The sequence below is a fragment of the Mesoplodon mirus genome (assembly GCF_964341445.2).
Source record: "Mesoplodon mirus genome assembly, chromosome: 17".
Taxonomy (NCBI): Eukaryota; Metazoa; Chordata; class Mammalia; order Artiodactyla; family Ziphiidae; genus Mesoplodon; species Mesoplodon mirus.
In genome coordinates, this window is record NC_138993.1 from 48,174,875 (window position 1) to 48,186,989 (window position 12,115).

The 12,115-nt window shown below is 41.3% G+C and overlaps 1 protein-coding gene across 3 annotated transcripts in view; it reads right to left on the bottom strand.

Annotated features, from left to right (window-relative positions):
* The window catches only part of KLF12 (KLF transcription factor 12), a 461,550-nt gene extending 449,999 nt beyond the window's left edge, over positions 1-11,551 (bottom strand). For 2 of the 3 annotated variants that reach the window (XM_082601894.1, XM_082601896.1), the window contains exon 1: positions 11,155-11,551. The gene's annotated coding sequence lies outside the window, so the exon portion shown is untranslated. Of the gene's footprint in view, positions 1-10,885; positions 11,071-11,154 lie in introns of those variants that run through there. The other variant, XM_082601895.1, reaches the window with a different exon arrangement.
* Between the last annotated feature and the right edge of the window lie 564 nt (positions 11,552-12,115).

Here is a 12,115-nt window from a genome sequence, read left to right on the forward strand (position 1 = left end):
CAGTGAGAGGCCCACGTACCGCGAAAAAAAAAGAATAAAGGGCAACTCTTAGAAGAATACCAATTCACCTACAAACATAGGAAAAGATGCTCCAGGTCACTAGAAGTCAGGAAATAATAACTGAAGTTAACAATGAGATACCACTACACAACTATCATACTAGAAAAGTGTCATCTATTGCTGATGGAGTTTAAGGGAAAGGGTATTGCCCTGCATTGCTGGTGGCAACATTTTGAATCAATAACGCCACTCTGGTGATCGATCCCACAAGGTTGTAATATAAAGATATTTATTACAATATTGGTTTTAGTAGCAAAAACTGGAAACAAAGTATTGCCCATCAGTAAGTTAACAGTTAGACTATAAAATAACCATACCTTGCAATATATGCAACAGTTTTGTTTTTAATGGATTAGAGTTGTTGCAGCTAAGTAGAAGGAATTCCCTTAGGCAGGACGAAATGAAAAAATAAAGAGTCTCCAAAAAATAATCTCATTTTTGTAAACGTGATCAAAAAACCGTGTGTGCAGATGCATCTAACACTTATGGATACGGAGAAAAATATTAAGACACATAATGCTGATAGTTATGATGAGGGTTATGAGGGAATATAATGCTATTGTTGGCTAGAGGAAGAAGGGAAGCTAAGTAAAAAAAAAGAGAAAGGAGTTCACTATGAAATCAAGTTTAAAGTCTCCACACACGTGTACCTACTTTTATCAGAGAGAGAGAGATTTGTAAACCCTGCCCAACAAGTGAGTTTCTGCAAAACACAGCTTCTCAGCACCTAACATAAGCCCTGCTATGTGCTAAGTGATGAAGCATCTCCCTAATTTTCTTCAGAGTATGGATGCATTCCAATTGCACAGTCTCTTCTAGGATTAATTGGGTTGATCTCTCTGAGCTGTTATATTTGGGGTTCTATATACCCCTTTAAAGTACATTTTGGAAGGAGATAAGAATTCATTCAATAATATTCACTGAGCAGCACCTCTTTTGCGCAATGTGGACTTTCAAAATGTTGGCTTATTAAGACTAAATGAAAGTTAGGAAGACAGCAGTGGAATGAAATAGGAACAAATTATTTTACTGGTGTTGGACATCAAGGTTCTAGTTTTGACTTGGCTACCTTCTAGTTATTTTACCTTCACTGTGTCCAATCTACATTATAGGATTGTCAGGATGAAACTAAAACCACTCTGTAAACCACCAAGCACTAAGAAATTCTTTTTTTGCTGGCCCCTACTTCTCAAGAATTCTAAACTGTCTTAATTACAAAGCTACTTATACATAAAACACAACTGTTCCAGCCTGGAGCCTTGGTAGAGTCCCAATATACTCAACAGAAAGTTCAGTGTACAATAAAAATACCGTCAATGCTCTTTATAGACTCATTAAGAGTTCATTTGTTTCTTATTATACAATCTCTCAAAATGAAGTATTTCATGTGTTTGCTTAAGTGTCCTGTATTTATACCTACAGCAGAAAAGCTAATGCACATTCCAGAGGATATCACTCTTCAACCACTCTATTCAACCACTCTACTGTAAAGTTCCTTTCTAAATATTCCTTCAACTGACTCTGACCTTCTGTAAAACTGATCGATTTTCAAGTTTTCCCTTCCATTGTTCTTACACAGAAAAAAAAGACTTTATTCCTATATGTAAAGGGTTTTGGTCAAGGCTAAAATTCCCAACATTTATAAATAAAACATATATCAAACCTCTTCAGCAATATGCAAAACTTTTATTAGATAACTTCGTATAAAGTGTACTTTTAAATTTTTATTAATCAACCATCATTATTCTTGTTTATCCAAATAAACCTTCTCTAAATTCACTGTAACACTGTGTGCCCTACTAGCCAAGCATATGCCGGGATCTATTTTTGGAAAAGAAAATTTTCTGGTGATACAGCAAATGACAGAAGTTTGCCAAAACACCATAAAGCCATCAGCTCTAAAAGATAACAGAAAAAGAGGTGTGAAATCACCACAGATGCCAAAATAGCTGTTTTTTATTTGCTCTCTTCCACTTGCAGGTTTGCTGTTTCTGTTCTATAAAACGTAAAACTTTTTCCACGAAGGATTTGTGCCACCTATCCACTTTCAAACCTTGAAACCTTTGATTTCCCAGCTAGGAGCAATTTTTCTCCCCTGCCTTTTGTTTAAGCATCTTATAGCACTTGATCCATGTATCACAAATTACTCTGAAATATAATTTTCTACAGAAGTCTTACCTCTCCTACTTGATTTTCAGCTCATTGGTGATGTCCTACCCATTTTCATATATAATTCCAGATACATGGTAGGAGCTAAATAAGCATAAGTCCAATGAGAAAGTAAGGCACTTTTTATACAGATAATATATTTTTATTAATTCTATTATGTCTCTGACTTTAATAGCTTTATCAAACAGAATGTGTACTGGCCAGAATTTATTGGTCTACTATTAACATTATGGAACATCCTGTAGCAGTTGCCGCCTCAAATAATTTTTTGGATTAAGTCTCTTAAACACAGAATTGGCTTCTACACTGAAGTAAATATTCTAGTAAAGGTATTCTAGTAAATGTATATCAATATAATCTACAAATAAAACAGCCTCTAAAGACAATATTTATTTGTACAATCTCCCATTCTTTTGCTCTAATTCTCTACGATAAAACTAACTGGAATAGCGTATTTAATGCTGAAGGGAGGTAAGAGTAACACAGAGAACAGTTCAAAGGTTTTCCAGTCTTCAACTCTTTGCTTTAAAGCTAACTGGTTATTGATAATGATGGCACTACTCTGTGAAAATCAGTTTCCACATCTATAAAATAGAAACCATAATATCATACACATGTACTCAATGAATATTTAATAAAGGAAGGGAGGAAGGAATCTCATGTTTCTAATATATAATGCACCCCAAACTTGTACAAAACTCAAATATGTGTAAGTCAAGGGACTAGACTTACATTTTAAAGGACACCCGTTCCCAGAGACAAAGGAATATTGCAAAATCTGTAATTATACACAATCTATTAGTGTCATTAAAAATAGATGTATAGCATTTTGTATGTTCTGTCATCTTATTATTTTTTTACAATTCATTAGCTTACCTCCACTAAGCACTTTCAATAAAGATTCACCAATTTTCAGCACACCTAATGATTTCTTTGTCTCAACTGGATAATAAGCCCTATTTCTCAAAACCAGAATCAAGATTTTCATTTTCCCCTTTTTCTACTCAGTTTGTTAATGAAAAGCAAAAAAAACAGTAAAATTCACAAATAATTTTCGAAATTATTATCAAAAATGGCAAAATCAGGGCTGGGGGGAGGGGGGAGACTGTTACGTGGCCCCATCTTACAAAAGCTTAAAAAAATTCATTCATTCATCAACTGATGATGTTCGTAAGTCAAAATCCAGGGTACAAAAAGGTACTTCGGCGGTCTCCACATAGAGTATTCAAAGTGTCAATTATTTGAAAGTCAACTAGACATGCCTGTTTACTAAACAGTACATATTAAATAACCTAAGGGACTTCCCTGGCAGTCCAGTGGTTAAGACTTCGCCTTCCAACGCAGAGGGTGTGGGTTCGATCCCTGGTCGGGGAGCTAAGATCCCACATGCCTCTCGGCCAAAACACCAAAAACAGAAACCAGAAGCAATACTGTAACAAATTCAATAAAGACGTTAAAAAATGGTTCACATCCAAAAAAAATCTTTACAGTAAATAAATAAGCTAAGAAATGAAAAGCACAGTGCCTAATTTCTGTATTATAGTAGCTGCACAATAAAGAATAGTTGTTTTGTTGCTGCTATTCATTCTCAGTGGCTGCTTTTAAGAGAGGCATCAATATACTAGAAGAGGGCTTCCCTGCTGGCGCAGTGGTTGAGAATCTGCCAGCTAGTGCAGGGGACACAGGTTCGAGCCCTGGTCTGGGAGGATACCACATGCCACGGTGCAACTGGGCCCGCGGGCCACAACTGCTGAGCCCGCGCGTCTGGAGCCTGTGCTCCGCAACAAGAGGGGCCACGATAGTGAGAGGCCCGCACACCGCGATGAAGAGTGGCCCCCGCCTGCCACAACTAGAGAAAGCCCCCGCACAGAAACGAAGACCCAACACAGCAAAAATAAATAAATAAATAAATAAACTCCTACCCCCAACATCTAAAAAAATATATATATACTAGAGTAGATGAAAGTTTTTTTCTTCCAGTTTTATTGAGATATAATTGATATACAGCACTGTGTAAGTTTAAAGTATAACATACACCATGAAATGATTACCACAGTAAATTTAGTAAACATCCAACATCTCATATAGATACAAAAACATAAGAAAGAGAAATCTTTTCCTTGTGATGAGAACTCTTAGGATTTACTCTCTTAACTTTCCTATATAACATACAGCAGTATTAATTATATTTATCGTGTTGTATGTTACATCCCTAGTACTTATTTATCTTATAACTGGAAGTTTGTACCTTTCGAGCAGACTAATATTTACTGAGCACTAAGTATGTACAAGTATGTTCTATATACTGGATGCTTTGCAGGGATTACCACAATTCTGATCCTCAAAAACATTCTGCAATGTTGACATTATATGTTCTTGTATTTGTTTTTATTTACCAGTGAGTAAACTAAGACTTGCAGAAGCAACTTGCCCAGTTAGACGGCTAAAAACTGGGTAGCTTCAGGTTTCAAATCCAGTAGTATTTAACTCCACTGCAAGGCTTCATTTGGCAAGGAGAAAAAAATTTTCAGGAAAATGTAGTGAACTGTGGAATGATTAATAGATATGAATATATTGACTAGAAATGAAAAGGCAAGGGGAAATGACCATGATACTTGGCACTTAGCTACTGAAAGGACAGTCATATGGACTGTACTCCTCAATTTGTTCCTTCATTAAGTATTTTAGCACTATATGATCAGCCACTATGTTAGAAGCCATGAAAGTAACTATGAAGAAGATTCATTTCCTGCTCTCAAGGGGCTTATTATTGGGAAGGGACAAGACAAATCAACAAGCAATTACACCGGAAGGAACATCGTGTGCTATGGGGCCACAGATTACAGACTGGAACCTGGTGTATTCTTCAAGCAAGGGATGATAAATAAGAGTCCCACAGAAAGTGATGTTCACAGTGATAGTTGTAACATGAACAGGAGGTAGGCAAGGTGTATGTGTGACACGGAAAGAGTTATATTGATGAGCTAGTCGGAGCCTGTTTCTTTGCTACTGCAAGCATAACAGTGTGCAGAGTGTGAAAAAAAATTGTTTCTTAACTGGAGAAAATGTAGCTGGGGAGAAATTATGTAAAGTATTATTGTTCTTAATTTTCTCAAAAATGTGTGTGTGTGTTTTAAAAATGTACACAGCCAGAAATGTGTGCATATAAAAAAATGTGTGCAATAAATTTTCAAATACCCATTTAAAATCCCCATCATCTACCTTCCTTTATTGTTCACATGTTGTACCGCAACAACATCTGAGTCTAACCAAGAGACTAAACCCTAAATCAGACATAACTTAATCAACAGAATCTTGGCTTAACTAGGGATTTGAAGTTCAATAGGCTGTTCTAAATTACAGTACAACGGCACAAATTTAATGATTCCATAAAAAAAAAAAAACATTAAGGGCATTTTCAATGACCAGTCGATAGAGGTTTCAGTTGACTCACTGAAGCAGTAGCCTGGAGGTTTATAATCTCTAAATAATCCTTGCTGATCTTTATTTTCTATTTTCTATAAACGATCATGGAAACTGTATTTGCATGTATTTTTCTTTGGAAAAGTTCAGATACTTCACCTGCATTATATAAATGTTAACAGTCAGTAACTTTTATACCAGCTACATAAAAACTTTTTAAGAGTGACTTGATCTCAAGGTCATAGAGCAAATCTCTGGTGAGACAGGAATGGAATTCATGACCTTTGACTGCCAGGAGTTTTCTACCCACACTCGGAAATTCCTTCTCCATAAGCGTAATTTATATGCTCACTTTGAGAGGCTGGAAAGTTCATCCCTTTTAGGGCAGGGGGTGGGGGGCACGGGGAGGTAGTGGTTTTCCTGTCACATCAGTTGACACACCAGTGCTTTACAGTTTTACAAAGTGATTTTTACCTACATTATTTCATCTTACCCTCACCACAGCCCTGTAAACTGCATATGATTTTTCCCATTTTAAAGACTCAGAGGCGTTAAGAAATTTAACAAAGGTCATCCAGAGTTAGTAAGCAAGAGATCCAGGCTCAAACTGCAACATCTCTGCTTAAATCAGTCCTGATTCCAGGATGCATAATTTTAGCAGACACCCGATTATGAAATGAATGAAGGTTTTCTTTACAGTTATTTATTTCATTTTCTACAATCATTTACCTTGGTTGTCATTTAAGTCTGTTGGTTTGTTTTCTTGGGGCAGGGTTATTTTCATGTTTTAAGTCTGCTTGTTAAACTAAAGTGAAAATAGTATTACTAAACACAGAATTTGAAAAAACAAACTCTGCCTGTTCTTCTCCTCTTTTATGCAAGTGGGAAGGGGGCTTTTTACCATAATTCGTGGTCATTACGTACACGGTTTATGTATGGGCTATGTACCTATACAGGTAGAGAATATAAAAACTCACATTCAGAAATATAAATACTATGTATGTACACATATATATGTACATACCTAAAATAGAGGCTATATTTTTATATACGGTATATACATACACATCATGCCAGCAATTATTGTGAAAAGCCATATATACTGTTAAGCACGGTGCATGTAGCACGTGAAACACAATTCCTGGCTGTGGAGGCCAACAAGTTGTGAGAGTGGCAGCTTCTATGGCCTCTGATGGGGGTGGGAAAACTACCCCAAAGCTCTGTAGTTTTTCCCCCTTGTCTTCCACGCCGGAATACAGCAGCAAGGGCTTTCTGCTACTGCATCTGTACCTAAAAAGCAACACTGTTTGGACCAGTCCAATTACTATGCTTTTAGTAAAAATTCAAAAATGTATACCATTAAATTAGCCACAAAATAAAAGTATGACTTTGAGTTGGAAAAAAAGGCAGGAGGAAAGCCCATCCCAGAGCAGAATTCTTTGAGTGAATATCCTATAATCTACTGCCAGACCAAAACAAATTTTCATTGGAGCAACAGGACTACTCAAGTAGCCACTTTTATGACAATAAACACGCCAAAGCGAAAAATCCTTTTGTAACGTAATTACTGAGAATATATAGAGAAAGTAACCATTTAATCCACAGCATGTGTTCCCTACCGCAAGAACTCAAAACCTGACATCAGATGGGGTGTCGCTGCTCCACCGCCTGACAATGAATTCTGGCCAGCTGAAGTCAGACAGTTCTCTGGAAGGGCTTGGGATCTAGAAACCAAGCAGGTCTCACAGAGCCTAAGGCTGTTGCCCTTCTGGGCACAGGGGAGGTCCATCTGGTTACTTGCCTTTTGATCTGGGGACCCCTGGTTGCGGTGGATGACTTAAGGCTGTGGTTATAGGGTGTTGCCAGGGATTTAATCTGAATATTTTCACCCTTACATTTTGTCCATACTTAAGAATGAAAGGCGGGCATAACGTGTAGGCTGAAAAAATAAATAAACGTGAATTTTAAAATGGAAAATAAACGAACACTGGGCAAAAATACAGATATTTTCACTCCAGTACCACATGGTTATTTTCAAAATGTAAATGACAAAGGTGAGCCACTGCCATCTATTTTAGGAGTTATTTACAAAAATGAAAGTTGTTTTCTAGAAGAAAAAGATAACCATGGCGTTGATTCTGAATAAAACTCTTTGGAGATTTTTAGCTCTTGTTCATTAGTCAACATGGAAGCACAAGCGAGGAAACTTATTTATCCAAAAAAGAATAACTTTTAAAATAACTTTGTGCCACTTCTAGTTTTGCAGAATACAAACTTCTTTGTGTTAATACACAGATCATCTACAGCTAGATTTATGAAGTTGACACTAAGAGGACTGTTACCCTCACAATGTAAAGAAAACAAACCATTTGACGCCCCAAATTTAATGTGATTAGTCTCATATTAATTCGCAGAAATATGAAATGCCACACTTTCCATTTTGTACCATGATGAAAATATCCAAGACGTTTATATGTTCAACTAGTTAACAACATCACCTCACTGGTCAAGTTACTCAATACTCTAGATTAACCAACACTGGCTTGAGTTCAAAATGCCCTCATGTGGGCTTAGAGGCCTAAGCACTTATGTCATCTTTATGGGGATAGAAAACACACCTATATTTAAGAACAAATTATTTCATTATGTTGATATCAGCCTGCTTCATGATATGACATCTAAAACTCACTCTGAGTCTGTTGAAGTGCATGTTTACCTTTCCCAGGAGGCCGGAAAGTAATCCCTGAGGAACATAGTTTTTTTAAAAAACGACCAGAACACTAATGCTATTACATGCCTGATGGGTGCTCTTCGGAATGACCGTCAAGCATCCTGATTTGTTTTTCCCTTGGTCTGGGGAGAGAGAGAGCACCAGTGTTTGCAGTCCCTCCCTTTCTGTACACACATAGGCTGCAGCTGTAGTAAACAAGCGCCAGCCAAGAGTTGCCGCTAAGGTCAAGGTCTCAAATGCTATATACCAGGACCAATTTTCTCCCAAATGACATTCAGTTGTGGAAAAGGAATTTTCTAGAGGGAAAAAAAATATTAAGGGCCCATTAGCGCAACAATTTTCATTCAGTAAATAGTAATTCAATGCATTCCAAAATAAAGTTTAGCTGACAGAAGTTTCTTTCAAATATGCATGACTAAGTAATAGATAATAACTGAAGCACTTCAAAAATAAACAGAAACCCCTCAAGGATGTTTCTTTACCTCACACAGCTATAGTAGTTTTAGTGCATAAATGATTAAAATTTTATGTGAAAACATCCCAACTTTTACCAGCGCAAGTATATTTCATAATAGTTATGAATAAGAAGGTAAAAATAACAAACCTCTTCCCTAACTACATTACAAATTTCTGTCAATTCTTGTATGTTCAAAACCTCCTCTCCCCAACTCGGACTCTAATTGACCAGGCTGCAGCCATAAAGATGTAACTTATGCAACCGAATGTTTGTCCTTCAACAACCTATTTCTAAGCTTCTAAAGTTAAACATTTTCTAGCCTAAAAGTATACCCCTTTATCACAACCAATTTCTATGTGGTTTTGAAAAATGTAAACAACATCTGAATGAGGTCTGCAAATAGCACAACCAGGCTTTTTTTTTTTTAAGGTGAGGGGTCACTGTTTTTACTGAATGCCAATTCCAAAAAGCATTTCTTAGAAGATGGAATACACCCACCCTTCCAAGTGACCACTCCTATTCCCCATCACAAGCTGCTGCCCGTTCAAAGCCACCACATTTATTTCAAAGCGTTAACTTATCTAAACAACTCTATCCTCCAGTAAGAAAAGGGCATGAAGGCGTCTAGGTGGATTTGCAGAATGACGTGCGTTGATTGGCAGATGTCTACCGAAGCCACTAGATGCACACGCACTAAACGTAAATAGAGCTGCTCCTCTCCCTGGTGTTACAGGGAAACTGAGAGAATATTAAAGCTGATTTAAAATAAAATATTCGAGTGCTCGTCTGAGGATTCTATTAGCCAGTGGAATTGCTTAAAACAATCCATACAGCACGACACTTAAACCATCTGTACAGTTAAATGAGAGAGCCGACAATACTAACCACACAAACTGTTTATCCAGATTACACATTCCGTTGTACTAATACTCTTTAACTCAACACAGTCAGCTTTTATCAGCTGAATAAAGGCTGTTACTATTAAAGTATGCAAAACTGGAAGCGCAGGGTGAGGGGGGTTGGGAAGCTGCAGGGCATGTAACAAAGGAATTGGTACTTTTTCCAAGCATTTGCCTCAAATGCACTTCGAAACAGAACTGTTGAGTGCACCCCACCCTTTTCCCCAAAGATAAAAGTTTTCAAAGTTCTAATAGGCAGTTCTCTACCCAACAAAAGCAGGATTGATTCTCCCCGTAGGGAAGCATCTAACGCGAACACCAACTAATGTCGCGGAGGTCAAGTCCGAGTCCTCGGAGCGAGCCTCTTAAGGCAAGAAGTGGCTCCCAGGCCGTCTCCGCGGGCTTCCCGGCCCGGGTGGCCCTGCAAAGTTGCCCCTTGTCAACTCCGGTCAGGCCCCCCATAACTGAAAATAAGAGCCACGGGCCAGCCCCTGGCTACTTCCAGGGACCAGGCACTGTAGCAAGTGACAGTTACACATCATTACGACCAGAGACAATAATGAATGTAGCACCAGGACCACCATTCATGCCAGCAGTGTCATCTCCGCCTTAACCCCTTCCCCTCCGCTCTCTCCAGTGCACACCCAAGCCCACAAGGCCCGGTGCGGCAGCTCTTCACCCAACTCGCTCCCTTCCTAGGGGCACACTACTTCCACAAGCCCCCCCCCCCCAATTCAGCCCTGGTGTTTTATTTCTCATCCTTGACAACTGTCAGGCAAGCACTGCAACCAACAATTCCACTAGGGGTAGAAAAACATTTGCTTAATTCACGCTACTTGATAAGTTCTTTTTTAAAAAAATTGCGAGGCGGGGTGGGGGGGGGAGAGAAACCTCCTTCTTTCTTCTCCACGAATCCAACCGACGCTACTTGCTCTGCAGTAGCATCGCCCTCCCTCGGCACCCTCCCGCTTCCCAACACTTTCCCCCTTTACGAACACAGACCAACCAAAATGATTTAACTTGAGCAGATGACAGAAGGAAAATAAAACATGTTAAGAGAATACGGTCTGATCTGGGATGGCACCAAAAGAAAAAAAAAAGAGGAGGGGGTTGTTTATTTTGATAAGAAACGGAATCGGCACAGACCTGAACAGAAGCTGCAGAGCAGGAGAAATTGTTTTCTTTCCCTCACACAGAGTCCCCCTCTCTCTCTCCCTTTCTCTCTCGCTCTCACACGCGCGCGCGCGCGCGCACACTCTCTCTCACACACACACACACACGGCGTCACCCGCGCACACTCACACGCACACTCGCACACGCACACGCACGGGCAGAGCCTCTCAGCTGCTCTCTGCAGTTCTCAGGAAATGAATGGGGGGCAACCCAGGGAACTGTTGTACTTGCAAATGACTTACCCGGATCACATGATGCGCTAAATGTAGGGTGGGCCGGTGGGTGGAGGCTGCCGAGACGCGAGCCCGGGTCTAGCGGGGGGAGCCTCGCCAGGCCCGCATCGAATTACCCCGGGGCCCAGCCGAGGGGGTTGCAAGACGCCGCTTCTCCTCCCTTGCAGCCCGCAGCTCAGGAAACCGGAGAGGCGCGGGGGGGGGAGGGTTGGGGGGAGCGGGGGGGTGGAGGTGAAAACACCAAACCCCCAAACAAAAGAGCTCCGGGTCCTCCTCCCCCGAAACAAAGCCCCGCCGCTGCGGGCGAGCCCCGGGGTGGGGCCGAGGGCGGGGGCGGCGGCGGGGAGGGGCTCGCTCAGCAGGCGCTAAGTCGCTTTATTGCCATAAAATGGGGCCCCCGAGCCGCTCCGCCCGAGGATTAGGAGGCGGGCTCTGAGTGTGATGGTTGAAATCCCCTGTGGGAAACTAACCCCTCCCCGCTCGCAGAGGTAGAAGGCAACACCCACTGCCCGGCCCTCGCCTCGGCGCTCGGGCCGCCGGCTGGGGGGTGGGTCCGCGGAACCTCCACCCCGCCCCACCCCTGCCCCCGCCCCCCGGCCTCGGCCGCGGCGGAGCCTCCCGATCACCTGCACCACCTTGCTGCGGCACCCAAAATAACCTACACATGGCCAACGCCGCTTTGGGAGCCGCGGGGCGAGGGGTGCCCGCGGGGCCTCGCGGCGGGAGGAACCCCCGATTTCAACTCGTCTGGGGAGGACTCGCGCGGAGCCGCGAGAAAGTCCCCTCTTTTGTGTCAGCGCGCTAGGCAGCCTTAGGAAGGGAATTCGGAGACAAATAAAGCGCGGAGCCCGCTCGGCCCACAGCCCCCGCCGCTCCTCTCCCCTCCCCTCCCCTCCCGCCCGGGTGGAAGCGTGCAGGGAGGGGGCCGGGGGCCCGAGCCGTCCCCGCGGCTCACCCACCAGCTAACTTG